We start from the raw sequence: 17,786 nt of genomic DNA, 5'->3' as shown, positions 1-17,786 counted from the left end.
ACAATTCGAATCTGAAAATGTTAGTCTATCACTAAACGACAAATTAAACTTGCTTCTTCGTAAAGAACCTACAACAACAAAAACTGGATCAGACTTCAAATGGTTAAAATTGGAACTCACTCTTTATAAGAACACTGGATAACGTACAAAAAACCTTCAAAAATTATTCAATGCACTTTTAAGTATTAAACCAACATCAACTGACGTTGAGTGTGTTTTTTCAGTTTGCACAAATTTTTGTCCGACAAGTCACTTAAAGCTCTTGTCTTTTTAAAATTTTATTATAAAAAATGAAGAAAAAATTGTAGTTTGTATTCGAATAGCTGAAAAAATAGTTAAAGTTTTTCATCCTTTAATAAAATTCAAAAATTGCATTTTTTAATAGCTTTATTTATTTAGTCTTCTTCAAGTAAAGCTTCTAAACTTATTTTTGTAAACAACATTGACAAATATAAGACATTGACGTTTTTTGCTCCTCAACATTCTCCTATTATGTTCTCTTTAATTTAATAAACAATCTTTGTAATCTTCATGAGTGATTCCTTTTTTAACAACATTTTTCTTAACTCCCTTACATTTTTTCTTTCTTTCTCCGTTCATTGTGAATGAATACAACTTGGATTTAAGTCCTACAAATTCTTCAATTTGTGCTCCTTTTGCAACATTTTAAACATTCCTGATACTTTATTATTAGCTCCAACTTTAAAACCTACCTTATTAATCGAAGGATGATTCTTATTAAAATCATTTGTATCAAATTTGCTTTCAACATCATTAGCAGTATCGGCATAAAAGTCTTTTGTTTTAATTTCATATGCTAAAGAATCTGTATCTGTAAATAATAGTTTTGCTCTATCAGCATATTTATTCTTTATGTAATCATAGTGAAATATACACATTCCTAAGTAATTTGATTTAGTATATTTTAATTTTGTTCTTTTCATATGTATTGCTATTAAGTTTTCATCAAATATTGTTCTACTTTCAAAGTTTTTAATGTATTAACTTACGCTTCTTCTTGAAACTTTACTCCACAATGAATTTTAGTAATCTTTAATCCTAATCTTTCATAAAATTTAAGATTTTCATAATAAATGACATAATTTTTCTTACTAATTAAATTAGGAACTAATTTTTCAACACGATCAATGGTTATTCTTTCTGGTGCGAGCAGATAATCATTATGTTCATCATGTAGATATTCAGGATAATCTAAATCTATTTCTAGTATATATGGAGGTGATTTCCAGTTTGTTAACTCGTTTTCATTCATCCATTTAAAATCATGTGTTGGAAGCGGTTTACTCATCGCCCATCCGTATAAGTTATTAGCATCTAGAGGCTGTATATAGGTTGATGGTTTGCTTTGATCATATGTATCACCCACGTAGTTATTATTAGAAGTTCCAAATCTATTAGATATCATACTAATTCCACCTCTTATACATTTCTTTATCATAAGTAATATATCGTAATCAATCAGCAATTCTAATTCTATTTCTGTCATCTTCAATGCCGCATCCCAAGCTAATCCTGGTGCTAGAAATTATGATTTAGATCCTGCTTAGTACTATAGATAAGCAGGGATCTAAATCATAATTTCTAATACAAAAATCTCTGAAATTTTCAAGTGCATTAGCGAATAACAACACATCTGAAACATTGTACAAATCATGATTATCTCTATATGTTTTACAATTAAACTCTTTCCACACATTTGCGCATGCGAGTAATCATTATCACTTATTCCTTCACTATTTCATCGAGAAAAGGATGATTCTTTTAGCGGTAATTGTGTCTCATTAAATCTATTCATTGAATCAGCCCAATCGTATGGGTATACACCTTTTTTTAGTAAAAAATCTAATTTTTTACCTAAATAAATTTTTCCAATATTTTTGCACTGGTCTTTTGCTAAATTCTTTCATAAAGCATCTAAACTATTAGACATAAATCTTTAACTATCTAAGAAACGAAGTTCATGTTTAACTTCGACATTCTTTCCCCATCTTTAATATACTCACCAACTTTTATTTCTCTAGAAAAGCTAATATTTTTTTCTTCATTGTTTGGTATACAAATCAACTTTCCTCCTTTCCTCCTTTCCTTATTTCTTTATAAATAAGTGAGAATCATAACCAGATAATTTTCAAGATCTTTCCCACAAATGTGACATGATATTGCTGCATTAAAATCATGTTTGTTTTCATCAGTAAATATCATCTTTTTTGAAAATTTAATCTTGTTATGAATTTTCCTAATATCTTTTTCTAAGCTATCAACAAAAATTTGCACAACATTAGTTTCATTATTGAAGTAAATGTGACTGGACTACTTTGATAAATACTTTCGTCAAAACATTTGATATAACAACAGAATGAACTTGGAATTTGTTTTTGAAATTGTTTAGTATAAGATTCATTCGGATTTAAGTTCACAAGTGTCGATTGGTTTGATAAAAATTTTCGAAGTCAGCATATGCTACAAACGGAACTCTCATTGATTTATTGTGATTAATAAATTACATTGTCGAATTTGGTGGTGGAAGTTGAATGCATACTAAATCATGTGTTTCACAATACGTTTTATGATTAGATAATGATTCTTCAGAATTAAACCCAAGTAAACAATTCCTACAATAATACACTTTACTAAGGTGTCCAGATGATTGCAAAGATAGAAGTTTCCTCAACGTTTTTATTAAACAATAGTGATTAGTTTCACCATTTGAGATTAATAGTAAATCTATTAAATGTTTACGATTAGCTATTCTTTGACACACGCAAAATATTAACTTCTGAATTTTCATAATCAAATACATTAACACTGATATCTTGATTATTATTCTCAAGTTGTTTAATGAAATTGTTCAATTTGGTTTAATGAAATTGGAAATTCAATTTTATCCCAGTTTATTTTTTCTGCTAGATTTTTAAGATCATTATCTATTCTTTCAGGACTTTTATCTTTAGGATTAAATGCTCTTGCAACACAGTACTTAAAACATTGATTATCTTTTAATAATATTTTTCATATTATTTGTTGCTTTTTCAGTTGCTAAGTTTTTATTAAGTGGAATATATGATTTGGCTTTATTAGGATTTTACTTGATAACATTTATTTCCATCTTTTCAACAGAAACAAATCTCCAACCTGATCCTAACTGTTGAAAAGTTGATAATGATTCCAAAATTTTATGCTCAGCACTTTCTATAATTCATTCAAATCTGTTGATTCTAATACAACTGGTTTATTAGTTCTAAATATAACAAATTTGATTATATTTCCTCCTGTTAGAATAGAAGTACGCTCCATTACACAAGTTAGAGCTAAATATAAACCTTTGAATTTCTATTTTTATTTATTATTTTATTTGCACTTTTTTTAGCAGCATTTAATAATGATAAAGCATTGTAACTTTCTATTCATTTAGCTTTAATTTGTTTTGTCACATTTTTATTAGATGATTGATTTAATTTAAATTTTATTGTATTTATTTCTTTAACTTTATTTTCAGGTTCAACTTTATTTTCAGGTTCAACTTTATTTATAACTAAGTTATTGTATACATTTTTTAATGAGTTGACTTTTTGATTGACTGTATTCTAAATTGGATCGGGTATGTGTGACACTATCCAATCTGCAATAGAATAAAATTTAGTTTTTAGCCAGCCTGCTGTAGTACACTGGTTAGTTTTCAATAAGTTGTTTTACTGACTCCTTATCATCATCTGTGTTTGCACAACAGGTGTGTGCTCAACAGGTGTGTGCGCTAACGTTTCTTATAATTCACTTTTTCTCATTCTACATTAATGTTTAATTTTTCGCTCTTGTGCAATTTGTTTCAATTCCTGATATTTTTATTTTCCATTTTTTATATAACAAGAAATTTTTTTAATTTTCATTTTCTTTAAATAATTTTTTTTTTTTAAATCTTGTCATATTTTTTCTGATTTTTAAATATATCCAAATGCTCGTATTCTACAATAATAATTAATATTTTTATATTTTGAAATCTTCTGATCTTTTGTAATTGTCAATGTTCTATATATGAAAAGTGTAGGAGTTAAAATTTCCGAAGATGCCATATCTGGAATAGGCTCATCTAGTATATTTTCCATTTTTTATATGACAAGATTTTATTTATTAAATATATTTTTATTTATTGTTTTTTTATTATTAAGGATATTTTTATTTATTATACACATTCTATACGTTTCCAACCTCTAATTCTATTAGAAGGTTTTATATTCTCTTTCTATTTTAAACTCACCATCTTTTTCAATTTTAACTGATTTATTTGTAAAAGATATATAATCGTTAGATATTTCTATAGTTATATCGTATTCTATGACATTTTAATATTTCAATCTTAAATCCATTATCAACTTTTCCATCACGTAAGTGAAGATATCTCCATCCATGTTTAGTTTCACGCAGAGCATTATATAATGATTTATATATTTTATTTTCTCCAGTTTCCATGTTTTTTAATTTAACAGTGACTGGTTTTTTTATAATTGTTCTTAATCTTTTATATTTTGGAACTTTTTCCTTTTTTTTTCTTGTTTTTCACGATGTATTCCAGGCTTGATTGTTTTTCTGTCATTTGTTTCTTTCGCTGGATGTATTCTAGGTCTGCCAACTGGTCTTTTATCATTTACTTCTTTTACTTTTTGAAATGTTATTTTCTTCTAATAGATTTTTTAAATTTTTCTTTGTGTATTTCATTCTTTTAATATATAAAGAAAAAAAATTTAATTAATTTTCAAAAAGTTTAATAAAGAGAATAAAATTTTTTTCCGTCTGATTGCAGTTGTAACATTTTATCAGATATTGTAACTGCAAATACTTCAGTACCTACTGGAACAGTTGTATTAAATGTTGCTGTAACTTTTATTTGTACCAAACCTGATAATAATTTTTTTAATTGTTTAATAACATCAAAAACAAAAATTGCGTATAAATCTTTATAGTCAGAAGGAGTTATATTGCTCTGTGTGATCAATTCATTCATTTTGTAAAAATTTTCATTAAAAACAGCTGCATCTCTATCAGCTCTTGAAAATTACTGATTTGGGAATGTTAAATTATAATCAAAAGCAGGATATATTTCAGAATTAAGAGAAATGTAGATATTTGTCAAGCCACAATGATCGAATATTGTAGGATTAGCATTTTGGTCTTCACTTTTATTTGTTTGAAATGCAACATTAATGTATCTTGGTCTTTCAGTACCTATCCTTGTGCACACGTCCCAAGAAAATCTAGTAGATTGTTGAACAGATAGTATCACACTAACGCTGACAATAGTATACTGGAATATTTGTTTTTGATGCAACTTGATTAAAAAGTTTAAACTTTTCTGCATCTGCTGGTAGCACATGTTGTATAAACAATGATATTTTATTAAGATTAACTTTTGCATCAGCTGAAGTAAAAAGTTTAATAATTGCGTCATTATCAGTTTTTCTTACAAGAGTTATTGTATGTTTAGATCCAAAAATAACTTTTTGCTCGAAATCATCACAGTATCCAAAAATATGCCTTAAAGTTATGCAAAATGAAAATGTTCCTTTTGTAGTTGGTTTCTGAATTATGTATGCTTGTCTTAATGCAAACCCTGAGTTATCAGTAAGTACTGCTGTTGTTTCAGTATCTTTATACCACAATTTATTTAGTACTTGTGCTAATTGAAAGTCGTTTGGGCATTTAATAATTCCTAACATTGCAGTTGTTTTATCTGGGTTATTAATAGTTTCTACATTTTGGTTTGATAATTGGTATGATATTTGACTAAATAAATGCATAATACCATTATTTGTCAGCGTCACTGCATCTGTATTAGCATAAGCTGTTCCATCAGCAAATTTAACAAGTTGTCCTTCAAATAAGAGATAAGCTTCAGATGAAAGTGTGTAGATATCTTGTGTCAGAACGTCGATTCTTATTTCTATAAGACTATTTAGATTAGTACAAGCAGCTGGCTCATATTCATGGAATTCATTTCCATTATTATTCTGGGTCATATTCATGCAATTTAATTCCATTATCCAGAGTTGGCATTTCTGTAAAATTTAATAATTCAGATATTGTCATTTTGTTTTTTTATATGCAATAAAATATATTTAATAAAAATATATTATATTTTATATACGAAAAAACACCATCATTTGCAATTGATCTCAATTTTGCTCTGACGCCTTTCATATGCGGCTGTAAAAAGTTTAAATTAATTTCTTGTAGTTTTAGTTTAATGTGATCAATCAAAACATGCTCTGTTGAAGCAATCTCCCTCGTAAACCTTCTGTGCCAAATGTCCCCAAAAATTTTCAATTGGTCGTGCTTGAGGCACATTTGGGGGATTGGATTCTTTATCAACGTAATAGACATATTGGTCCATCCAATTTAGAGAATCTTTAGAATAATGAGAACTTGCTAAATCTGGCCAAAATAAATAGTTAAAGTCTCCATGATACTTGTGAATAAATGGAAGAAGTCGTTTTTCTAAACATTCATTAATATAGATTGGTGAATTGATCGCTACAGCCTTCGAAGTGTGAAACAATGGCTCGGACATATCACGGTCAGATATGGCTATCCACATTAGTAATTTTTTTGGAAATTTTTCTTTTCCTATAAAACGAACACTTTCTGGGCATGTCTTTTTGTTGTTTGTGTAGTATCCAGAATTTCCAGGCATGTTGTTCCCTGCAAAACAAAAGTATTTTTCGTCATCGATGAATAGAAGCGATTTTGTGTGATTGATCATCGATGAATAGAAGCGATTTGTTATAGAGTTGGTTAACTAGTTTCCTGCTTCTTTTCTTTGCCTTTATTTGTTGTTCTATAGTGTATTTTGGAATCTTTTCACGTTTTCTATATTTATTATTGATTTTTTTTAACTGACGACCAATTGTCGATTGATTTACACCAAATTTATTACCTATTTTTCTCTGACTGACCACTTTTCAATTGTTGACAAGTCTCGTTAATTCGGCTTTCTTTTCTCTAGTCCAGGATGTCAGACAACCAGGGTGCTTTCTATCAGAAAACGATTGAACAGTTTCAAGTCTTTTTAGGTTATCATATATTGTACTTTGAGCAAATCTTTCCTTTTCAAAATGATTTATGATTTTTTTTTTTTAATATTAGGTTTATTTACAAAAAACATTTTTAGTCGTTTTCAAAAAGATTCTCGTTCAGCTGAATTTAACCTCATTTTAAATAATTGTGTTTCAAATAAAAAAGTTTATATTTTATAGAACGTTTTTACTTTAAAGCTAATTATTATGCTCAAATAATGAAATTAGGATTTGTCCGATAACAATTTCGCAAGTCTAATGAAGTCTACTTAAGTCTACGCAAGTCAAAGACTGCGTCCTTTTTTAACTTGATCTTCTATTCTCATAGTATTTTCATTTGATATTTTTTTATTGATATTATTGCAGAACCCATCATCATTTTATTTATATTTGTTGTTATATCATCTACATTATTTTTTTTAGATCTTTTAGATCGATCATTAATCAGATCTATAGATCAAACCAAGTTTTAAATTATTTCATCAATTTTTTTATTAGTAACAGGTTGTGAAACTATTTTTGAAGATGCTTTATCAATTATTTATTTTCCTTTTTCAACTGCAGCATTTCTAGCAGCTTCTATCGCTGATGTTTAAAGTTTTTTTTTCTGCTGATTTAGCAGCACTTATTGCAGTTTTTACTAAATCACTGGCAGTCAACTTCTTCAACATTGCTGATGATACTCTTGTTACATTTGACGTTTTTATTTGTTTAAATAAATCTCTTATACTTTAGAATATACCACTTCCTCCAATAAAATGTTTCTTTACATATCTCTTATTATGAACAATTAACATTTTTTATGTACTATATATTTTTTTATATGCACTGATATGTAATTATAAATTATTTTGCATTGCTTTATAATGTAATATGTTTATGATACCTTGTCGTAATAATTCATCACATATTGTAACAGCGTCATTTCTTGATCCAGTATTACCTGCTTTCCATGCAGCGTAATTCAAGCATTTCAATCAATGCATTAGGGTTGCTAGGAAGAATTATACATTTTTGTATTTTTGTTCTTCTTCCAGTTCCATTTCCTTTTAATTCTAGCTTTATAGATCTTTTTATATCTCTCCAAATGGGCGATATTTCTTCTTCTGTGCTTTTTCACTTCTAGATGACTTTGGTTTACCTGTATCAGAGGTAATTGCATCTGTTTGTAATAATATGTCTCGATATTTTTTAATGTCATCTTCAATATATATTCCCTTATTAAGATTAAACTTTGTTATCAACTCCCAAAGTCCAGGAGTACCATAATATGTTTCATCATCAATAATTATATCACCATCATTAATATGTATTGGTTTTTTTCCAATATATATTATACCATCTTTAGAATGAATCCCAAATGTAGTATCTGTAGATTATACATTGTTAGATAGTCTGTTGCAATGTTTCCTATCCTCATACCTTTATTTTTTTCATGAGAAGGCAATAGTTCTTTAGATTCAGTTACCATTATCTCTTTATTTGCTTCAGGATAAGAAATTGAAAAAGTGAGTGCAAATTTATTAGCTTGATCTTGCAATTTATTTATGTTTTCTTTTATTTCATCTTGGCTATCAATTAATGCCTTGTACAATTTTTTTAAGTCTAACTGTAAATTAGTTTCACCCATCTTTTCATATAAATTATTGTTCTGTATTCTTTTTTAAGATCTAAGAATTCTTCAGCAATTTTATCTCTTTTTTCAGGACCTTCAATTTTTAGAAATGACATTTTGCTTTTTTTTATAAAAAAGATAAAAAAACACAACATAAATCGTTATGCTGTGTTTTGTGTTTGCGTTATTTTATTATACGTTTTATTTTAATAAATTATTTTGTGTTTTTACATCTACTCTTTTACTGAATCTACTTTGCAATACATTAATTGCCTCATCTATTCCTTATTTAACTAATGCTTCTTTAGTTTGTCCATTAATTAATTCTTTTATTTTTGTTCTAATTTGTTCAAGCATAACTTTAAATTTTTTAAGTTCACCAAGTATTATGTTAAATTCTTTTTCATCGGTATGCACATCTACTAAAGCTTTAAAAATATAGTCACTTATTGTATTTAGTTTTGAATCAGCGAGTACCTTAATCTTTTCAAGCTTTTCTGCTTTTAAATTCAATTTTTTATTAACTTGCCCTCCTATTATTGATAAACACCTGCTTCTAATGCTGCACCTTCACATGCAATTACTACTAGTGCTGCAATTATTGTTGCTAAAAAGCCAATTCCAATAGTTCCAAGTGTCATAGTGCTTGCATACATAACGCATTATCAATTGCTGAAATTATTTTTACAGCTCTATAATAGTTTTTACGCTCAATTTCTTTCTGAATCTCATTAATTTTTTTAGATGATATATATGACCATCAATTACCTGATTTTCAGAAGACGCACTTGTTTGGTGTAATTTTTGAATATATATTATATGTACTTATTCTAATATGTAAAAATAGTTTTTTTTAAATTATTATTTTTTAAATATTTACAATAAATTACCAAAACATAAAATCTCCTTTTTAAATCAATACATCAGAATTAGAATTATTAATAACATTTACTACAATCATCAACAGTCTCTGATATTACAGAATTTTGCAAGCTTAACATTTTTAACTTAAGTTCTTCTTTTAATGAAACTAACGCAACACCTTTCTTAAATACTACACCAAACTTTAAAACAATATATTGATGTGAAAGAGATTTTATTGTCGTGTTGTGCAAATATTTTATATTTATTTTCATTTATTAATACTGAAGGGTGCTCTTAATCTTTGCGCACCTTAGAATGAAGAAGTATTTTTATAGGTTCATCTGGAGTATATTTGTTTATAAATTTATGTAATGGCGGATAACTTTTTTGGCATTTTATTATACATATAAAAAAATTTCGAGAAATCACAGAATCAAATTCAAAAAAGTAATACTAGCAAATGGTGAATTTCATATAACGAATATACCTGATCCTGTTGATGTATCCCATTTCCATTACATAAGTACAATCCATCACCTACAGATCCTCCTTTTCTCCATCATCTAGATAAACTAATTTCCTGCAGCAGTCATTTTAACTCTTCTTCCATTCTTTTTTAAGTACACAATACCCCTTACAGCAATTTTATCAACCATGACTGATTCAGCTGCTGAACCTACTCCTGTTAATAAATCTAATCCTGTTGCAAGTGCTGGAGCAACACACTTGATAATAAAAATTTTTCAGCTGCCAAGATTAAAGGAAAAAGTGCACCAATAAATCCTCCCTAGAGAACTATGTGCTAGTTGTGTTTTACTTAAAGTAATTACTAAGCCTTAACCTTTTTATATGTATTTTAATTCTATTCAATTAATAATCTGTTACAAATAATACATGCTCGCCATTTAGATCTGAATGTGATAACTTAATACTAGCTTCATAACAATCTTCCATTGCTTTTTTAAGTTTTTCTAATTGCCCTCACAATACATTTATTTTAATATTAGTATATTTACTCATTTTTATATATAATATAAAAAATAATTTTAAAAAAATTACAAAAAAATTATTTTACTTGTTTTATATGAAATGTAATAGTTGTCCTTGTAAATTCAAAGGATTTCCATTTTGATCAAGCAATTTATTTTCCATTTTTGATATTGTTTTTAGCGCTATTGGCAAATAAATTAAGTTATACAGCTCTAGAGCAGTTTTATAACCAGGACCTACAGTTGGAAAAAATAATTATATAACGTTATCAGTTCCTCCATTTATATACAATGATCCTATTATATCACTTGTTACTTGTATATTATTAACATTTAATATGTTTACTATAGTAGTTGATATATTGTAGCCTGCTGAATATATTCCTCTGTCAAAACCAAAAACAGTTCTAATTGAATTTGAAGTTTTAAAATCAACTTTAAAACTAGTTGCAATAGTTTAAAGCTGATCCTAATGTATTATTATTTCCTTCAATTGTAATATTTGCAACTCCTGAACTTGCATCACCGTTTCCTGTCATATCCTTCCAAGTTGATCAATTATTTGCGCTATATCTAAAATTATTGTTTGGGGAATTAATATTAGGAAAACTGTAATATGTCTCTAAACTAACTAGAGCCATTTCATATTATTCTGTTCTAGAAGTCAAATAATCAGAGCAAGCGTAGTTTTGATAATATTACTATTTCAGCTCACTGATAAATAATATGCCATTTTTGTTTTTTTATAAAGAAGATAATATTTTGTTTTTTTTATAATTTATAATATTCACAAGTTGGTATACAAAAACAATTTAATCCACTTCTATATTTTCCATAATCTCTTTTAGAAGATAGATCTATAATAACAAACCCATGTGGCTCTGACCAAGCTATCTTAAATTAATTTTTAAACTCATCTTTTGGCATATCACTTGAAACATGATCATTATAAATGTGATTTAAATTCTTTGAATCTAATAAGTATCTAAAGGAAATAAACAAATAAAATTTGTATTTTCTCGTATAGTTTGCCTATGTAACACAAAATAATTTTTAACAAGATAGAAACAATCTGCATTACTATGTCTTCCTCTTATATAATACTTTTCACACTTATTTCGCTTTGTTTATTGTAAATCATCAAATATTATCAAATTATTCTTATGAATATCAAGATCTTGAGGATTTGGTTTGTCTTCAGCTGTTTCAAAAAAACGTGCACTCTGTATTTGTTTTCTCATTTATATTTTTTGAAATGTTTGCATTTATAAGCTCGGGGTTTGCATTTAATTTTTCTGTTTTGTCTTGTAACTTAAATAGTTTAAGAATAATTTCTTTTGGTAATTTTTTTTCAAAAGATTGTTTTAATATTTTGTATTCTGGTTGAAAAAAAGATTTTCCAAAAATTATTATAGTCTGACCAAGCACGTCTCAAAAGTAAATTCAATAGTAAAGTAGTTTTTCCATAACCCGATTTTACAACAATAATTCCTCGTAAACTCTTAAGAAACAACTTATTATTATTTCTCTTATTGCTATTTGCATTCCATGACAAATCTATAATATCCATTTTTATATATTTAAGATAATTTTATATATAAAATATTCCATTATTTTTCTATATATATAAAAATGTGCGGTGTACAAATAAAAACAGATACACTAAATATACAAAATGTTGTGAGTAAAAACAAAAGAAATATGCAACGTGGAACCTGTGTTATTTGTGAAAGAACAAAAACTAAATTCGTTTCAGCAAAAATAGGAGGTGATTTAGTAGGCTCAATTAATTCAGCAGAGTAGAAATAAAACTAGCGCCAAGATCGTCAAAGTTATTAGGTGAGATGCATTTATCTGGTATAAACTTTGCAGGTCCTGGTACTAGTTTAGATAAGCGATCAACTTCTACTGACGCACATAAAGAATGGAGTAAACCTGTAGATAGAGTTGATAATGTAGCTTACCATTACGATCTTGCTTATAAATACTTCGATGAGACAGCAAGAAATTTAGCTAATAAAGTTCTGATCAAAGAAATGGATGCTATAAAAAGTCCGACAATACGTGAAAGAATTGAACGAGGTATTATAAAACCTATTATATCATCTAAAGTAAAGTTTGGATTAGGTTCTTTAAACTCATATGAATTAGGTGTTGAAAAAAACTACCAACGATCAGTAAAAAAGACAAAGATAAAGAATTGAATCGGACTGACAAACTTGCAATCGAACTTCATAGGCCAGTTGTAAATCATTTCAGAAAATGAAAAGTTATTGTAAATGGAATCAAATAAATATGGGCTGCTGATTTAGTTGACATGCAATCTTTTTCCAAATTCAATGACGGTATAAAATACTTATTAATAGTGATAGATATTTTTTCAAAGTACGGATGGATTGTTTCATTCAAAAGTAAAACTGGAGTTGGTGTTGCTAATGTATTAAGTTCAAAAAATGTATTAAGTTCAAAAAATGTGGGTTGATAAAGGCTTAGAATTTTATAATAAGCATGTTAAAGCGTTAGATGTTGAGTTATATTCAACTGAAAATGAAGAAAAGAGTTAGGTAGTTGAACGTTGGAATAGAACAATGAAAGATAAAATTTTTAAGTACTTTTCAGCTAATTCTACTAGAAAATATATTGACGTTTTAGATGAAACAGTAAATAAATACAACAACACAAAGCATTCTTCAATTAAAATGACACCAGTTGCAGCTAGCGATAAAAGAAATGAAAATATTGTTTGGTTAAATCTAAATGGAAATGTGCGATCAGAGTCCGTAAAACCAAAGTTTTCAATTGGTGATAGAGTTAGAATAGTTAAAAAGAAGGGAACGTATGAAAAAGGAGAAACACACCGAGACGGACTGAAGAGGTTTTTACAGTGTCCCAGGTTCAGTTCAAGGATCCACCAACATATAAAATAACTGACGATAATGATGGAGAAATACAAGGTACTTTTTATAAAAAAGAACTGCAAAAAACTTACCAAAACATATTTAGAATTGAAAAAGTTATTCGTAAAAAATCATTAGTAAAGTGGTTTGGACATCCTGATTCGTTCAACTCATGGGTTGATAATAAAGTATTTAAAAGGACATGCTTTCTTTTATGCTTAGATTTCACTTGTGAAATCAATTGAGCTAAAATCTAAGCAATGAGACTAGGAGATCACATTATAATTATTATTTCTTTGTTGAAATAATAATTAAATTAACACAATATCATGCTAGTGGAAGAGCCCATAATATACATGTTAAAAAATGGTGGAGATGTATCATACCTTTTAGCTCACACACTTTTTTTGAAAATGCACTTTTTTTATGGGCTAGAATCCACATTTACTACGATAACAATTACTACTATAAATCTTATTACAAATTTTGTAAAAGTCACCTTTATAAAATTCGAAATAAAAATTTTTGGGCCCCAAAATTATGAAGATCTGATTTTTTTGGATTTACTTATAAGACCCCTATAGGTAAATCCGGAATTAGGTTTAAATATTTTACGTATAATCTTCTAGAATCAATTAATTAATTTAAAATAAAAAAATTTGAGTTTAAACTAGTCGAAGTTTTATTTACTACTTATTTTAGTTAAAATTTCACATATAAAACTGAATACTTTTGCGGTCCAAGTTCAGTTAATTGAAACATAAAATACATGCTCAATACATGATCAATATAAACTTGGTCTTTAATAATGATTTTTACGAGTTAAATGATGCATCCAATTTTATGTTACGAAAACATTTTATGTGGTCTATTCTAAATGGTTATGTAATAGTTGGGTCTCCGCGAGGCTAGATCAGTGACAGACTCAGCATTTTTCATGTTTGAGATCTAACTTCCAGACATGGAGCAAACTCTAAACATTAGTATGCTTATACTATTGTCAAAAAACGATGCTTTGCAAAAAAATGCGATGATTGGAAGCTGGGAACAAAAAAACCCTAAAATTTCATCAATTCCATCTTGCCACAAGTGAGGGCAACAAGTTGATAAAAAATGTTTTTGTATACACTGAACTAGACTTCGATAAATTTTAAGTTTCATAGTATTATCTCTTAGCGTTAAAAAACTTTGACCAAATAAAGTTTGTAACGCTCCTCCCGCCGCGGGGGGCGGGAAGGGGGGAGATTAATCTTTATATAGCTAAATTAGTGTTAAAAACTTGTTTAATATTTATACACCTTAAAATACCTACTTATAAGGTTATATAAATGTGTGTATGTAACTTATTTTTTATATCATAATAGGACAAGTATATTGAAAATAGTTCAAATATCATTTAAGAAAACTTATAGTTAGCTAAAGCTACCCTTTTGGATGCAGCTGTAAATGGAATGAACTTAACTGCAAGTAATAATTGGTCTACTTGACCTATTTGTAAAAGATTTAAAATTTATTTTAAAGAGAACTAAAAACAATGTCTTCAAATGAAATGATTCTTCTAATTGCTTACATTGATGTGGATAACTCTGCTCTTATCCTAACTGTAGTGTCTGGCAGGTGAACTTTGATATTTCAAATAGTAAAACAAAGAAAAAAGGATTGTCGCAATTAGTTGCATCTTTTTCATCTTCAAATGTTTGCATTAAGTTGCATAAAGCTTCAAGATGGTCAAGAAAAAAAAGATTAAGGTGTTTAACAATTACCAGAATACAATGGGTTTTAGTTAAAAAAATAAATTTAAACCAAAATTTTATACTATCATATACACAAAAATATTTAAGCTTTAGGTTTTCTTTATATGAATTATGAAGTACTTTTAAGAAATATAAAATAGAGCCCAGGAACTGCATAAAAATACCTTAAATTTGTAGTTGGCTGTAAGGCCTAACTCACAGTACTATAAAATTTGTTAAACAACAGACTGTTCACACAGGGAATTTGCTTGATTTCAAACATAAAGATCCGGTTTTTAAAAAGGTTTTGTGCAAGGTTAACTAAGTTTTATTAACGACCATTAAGCTTGAGAATCAACTATTTAAATCTCTGAAGCAGAGCTGGGATGTCTTTGATGCGGTCAAAAAAAACGGTGTAGTTGCGAATCAATCACCAGAATAATAGACACCTGGTTGGAAACATAGGCTCAAGTAGCACTCAAAATCTGCAGGAACTTGAGAGACCACAAAAAGTTAAGAAACACTTTAGATAAAATAAATTACTACAACCCTTTAAGATACCTTTATGCAAAAAAATATATGTTTCTAATAATACTTTAATCTATTTAAGCTTTGACTTTTGAGAAGCGCAGAAATTATTGTGAACTGGTGTTGCTTCCAGTTGAGTTTCTTTTAAAGAAAATCAGATTGTCAGGTAAAAAATCAATAAAACTGAAGCTACTCTACACGCCACATTTCGACAAAGACGTTTTGACACTTAAAATTCATTTTGTATTCCCTAAAACCAGACAGGTTCTCCTACCGAGTTATAAAATAGTCAAAGAAATCAATAAAATGGCTGAAAACTTATCTCTTAGATGTAAAAAAATTAGAAACTAACTTAGCCTGATTTATTTTTCCACTAAAACTTTTTCCTTAAAATCAATAGAAACATTTTAAAAATGAAATCAAAAAAAAAAAACACTTTTTTTTGATTTTGCATAATAATAGAGTTTTATCTTGTCAAAAAATCAAATGTAATAATTTTTTAGCGGTGTCATTTTAAACCTTAATTTATCTTCATCGTTATTTTAAATTTTCAAGATTAAGAGTATTTATTGATATGTCATTATATTGATTCTGAGCCTACTGAAGAGGTGGTATTAGAATCATGTTAACCTATTGCTGACATTAGTCTTTATCACAGAGATCTCTGCAAAAAAATTGTGAAAATTTCTTATTTCACCTAATGGGAGATCTAAAAAGATGTAAGTATTCTTACTTCTTTTAATTAACAGAAGAAGGAAAAGCTGAAACCCTTTGATAACAGTTTTTTTTTTGATAAAGACTAAATCCTGGGTAAATTTTGATATTCTAGGCCATAGTTTAAAAAAATGCCTACAAAAAAGACTCCCTCCAACTTTTTGGATACAACAAGTTTCAAAGCTTATAAAATCTGTCAAAAATGTTAAGAACTCATAAGAACTTTATTTTCTTTGTCTTTAATAAACTTTATTTTCTTTAATTTTAAAGCAAAGTTTACTTATATTCTGAGGAAAAAGCTCAAAAAAAAAAGCCCTTGCCTTAGAAACAAAGGATCCGTAGTTCAAACCCCACCTCTGAGCAAGTTTTGCGACATCGGTTAGGAAGGAGGCATGAACTTTTAATAAAATGCTCATTTGATGTGCTCTGTGATAAAACCATAAGGACTTCTTGGGGACACTTAATTAAAATTAAAATAATAATAATAAAAAAAAAAAACTCGAATTTGAATAATTTATTTAAAGTTTACTTTTAAATAAATTTTTGTTTTATTTTTAATAAAAAACTTTTTCCTCAACTTTCTGCAATGATTTTTATATATGATCAATATAAACTTTTTAAATATGACAAAACTGTTACTTTCAGTGTAATTTTCATAAGTATATATATATATATATATATATATATATATATATATATATATATATATATATATATATATAGACATTAGTTTGACCTCTAAATTTACTTTGTGTTAATTAACTGTTGACATATAGACACTCACAAAATAGTAGAACAAGCGGGTAGAGCTGCTGCAGCGACACACAAAGAGAAAAAACATGCAAGTTGTGCTACTATATCGATGGAAGGTATCTGTTTAAGCAAGCTATCTATCAATTTTAAAAAAAAATTTAAAAAGTATTTCTTGCAAGAATAAATAAAAAAATAAAAAAATTTATCCTCAAAGCATGACCTCTGCGCCACTCAACAGCCACTCCGTATAAAAGTTAGTTTTTAAAAAACATTATGGAATTAGCTAACACAAACACATATAATCTAAAAATATTACTGACATTTAATTTTTTATGTAAACCAGTAAAATCTAATATATATTATTTTCAGTAATTGAATTCACTAATTAATGTATTTTATAAAGTAATAAAACTTTATAACGTATTTTAACAACTGAAAAATGACGAATTGATTCTTGAATGCTAACTTAATATAGACCCTACCATTTTAAATTTCTCTTTCGTTTAAAAAAAAAGGGGATTTTTCTGTTTTTAAAAGCAGAAGATGTCATCATATGCAAGGAGAATTTAAAATGATAGGGTGTGTATTATGTAAGCATTTGAGAATGG

The 17,786-nt window shown here is 27.6% G+C and overlaps 1 protein-coding gene across 1 annotated transcript in view; it reads left to right on the top strand.

Annotated features, from left to right (window-relative positions):
- Positions 1–17,786, top strand: part of LOC136075284 (solute carrier family 2, facilitated glucose transporter member 8-like) — a 47,951-nt gene that overhangs the window by 5,682 nt on the left and 24,483 nt on the right. The gene's annotated exons all lie outside the window — the stretch shown is intronic.

This window comes from Hydra vulgaris, chromosome 01, assembly GCF_038396675.1.
Source record: "Hydra vulgaris chromosome 01, alternate assembly HydraT2T_AEP".
Lineage (NCBI taxonomy): Eukaryota > Metazoa > Cnidaria > Hydrozoa > Anthoathecata > Hydridae > Hydra > Hydra vulgaris.
This window is presented reverse-complemented; position numbering and strand designations above follow the sequence as displayed.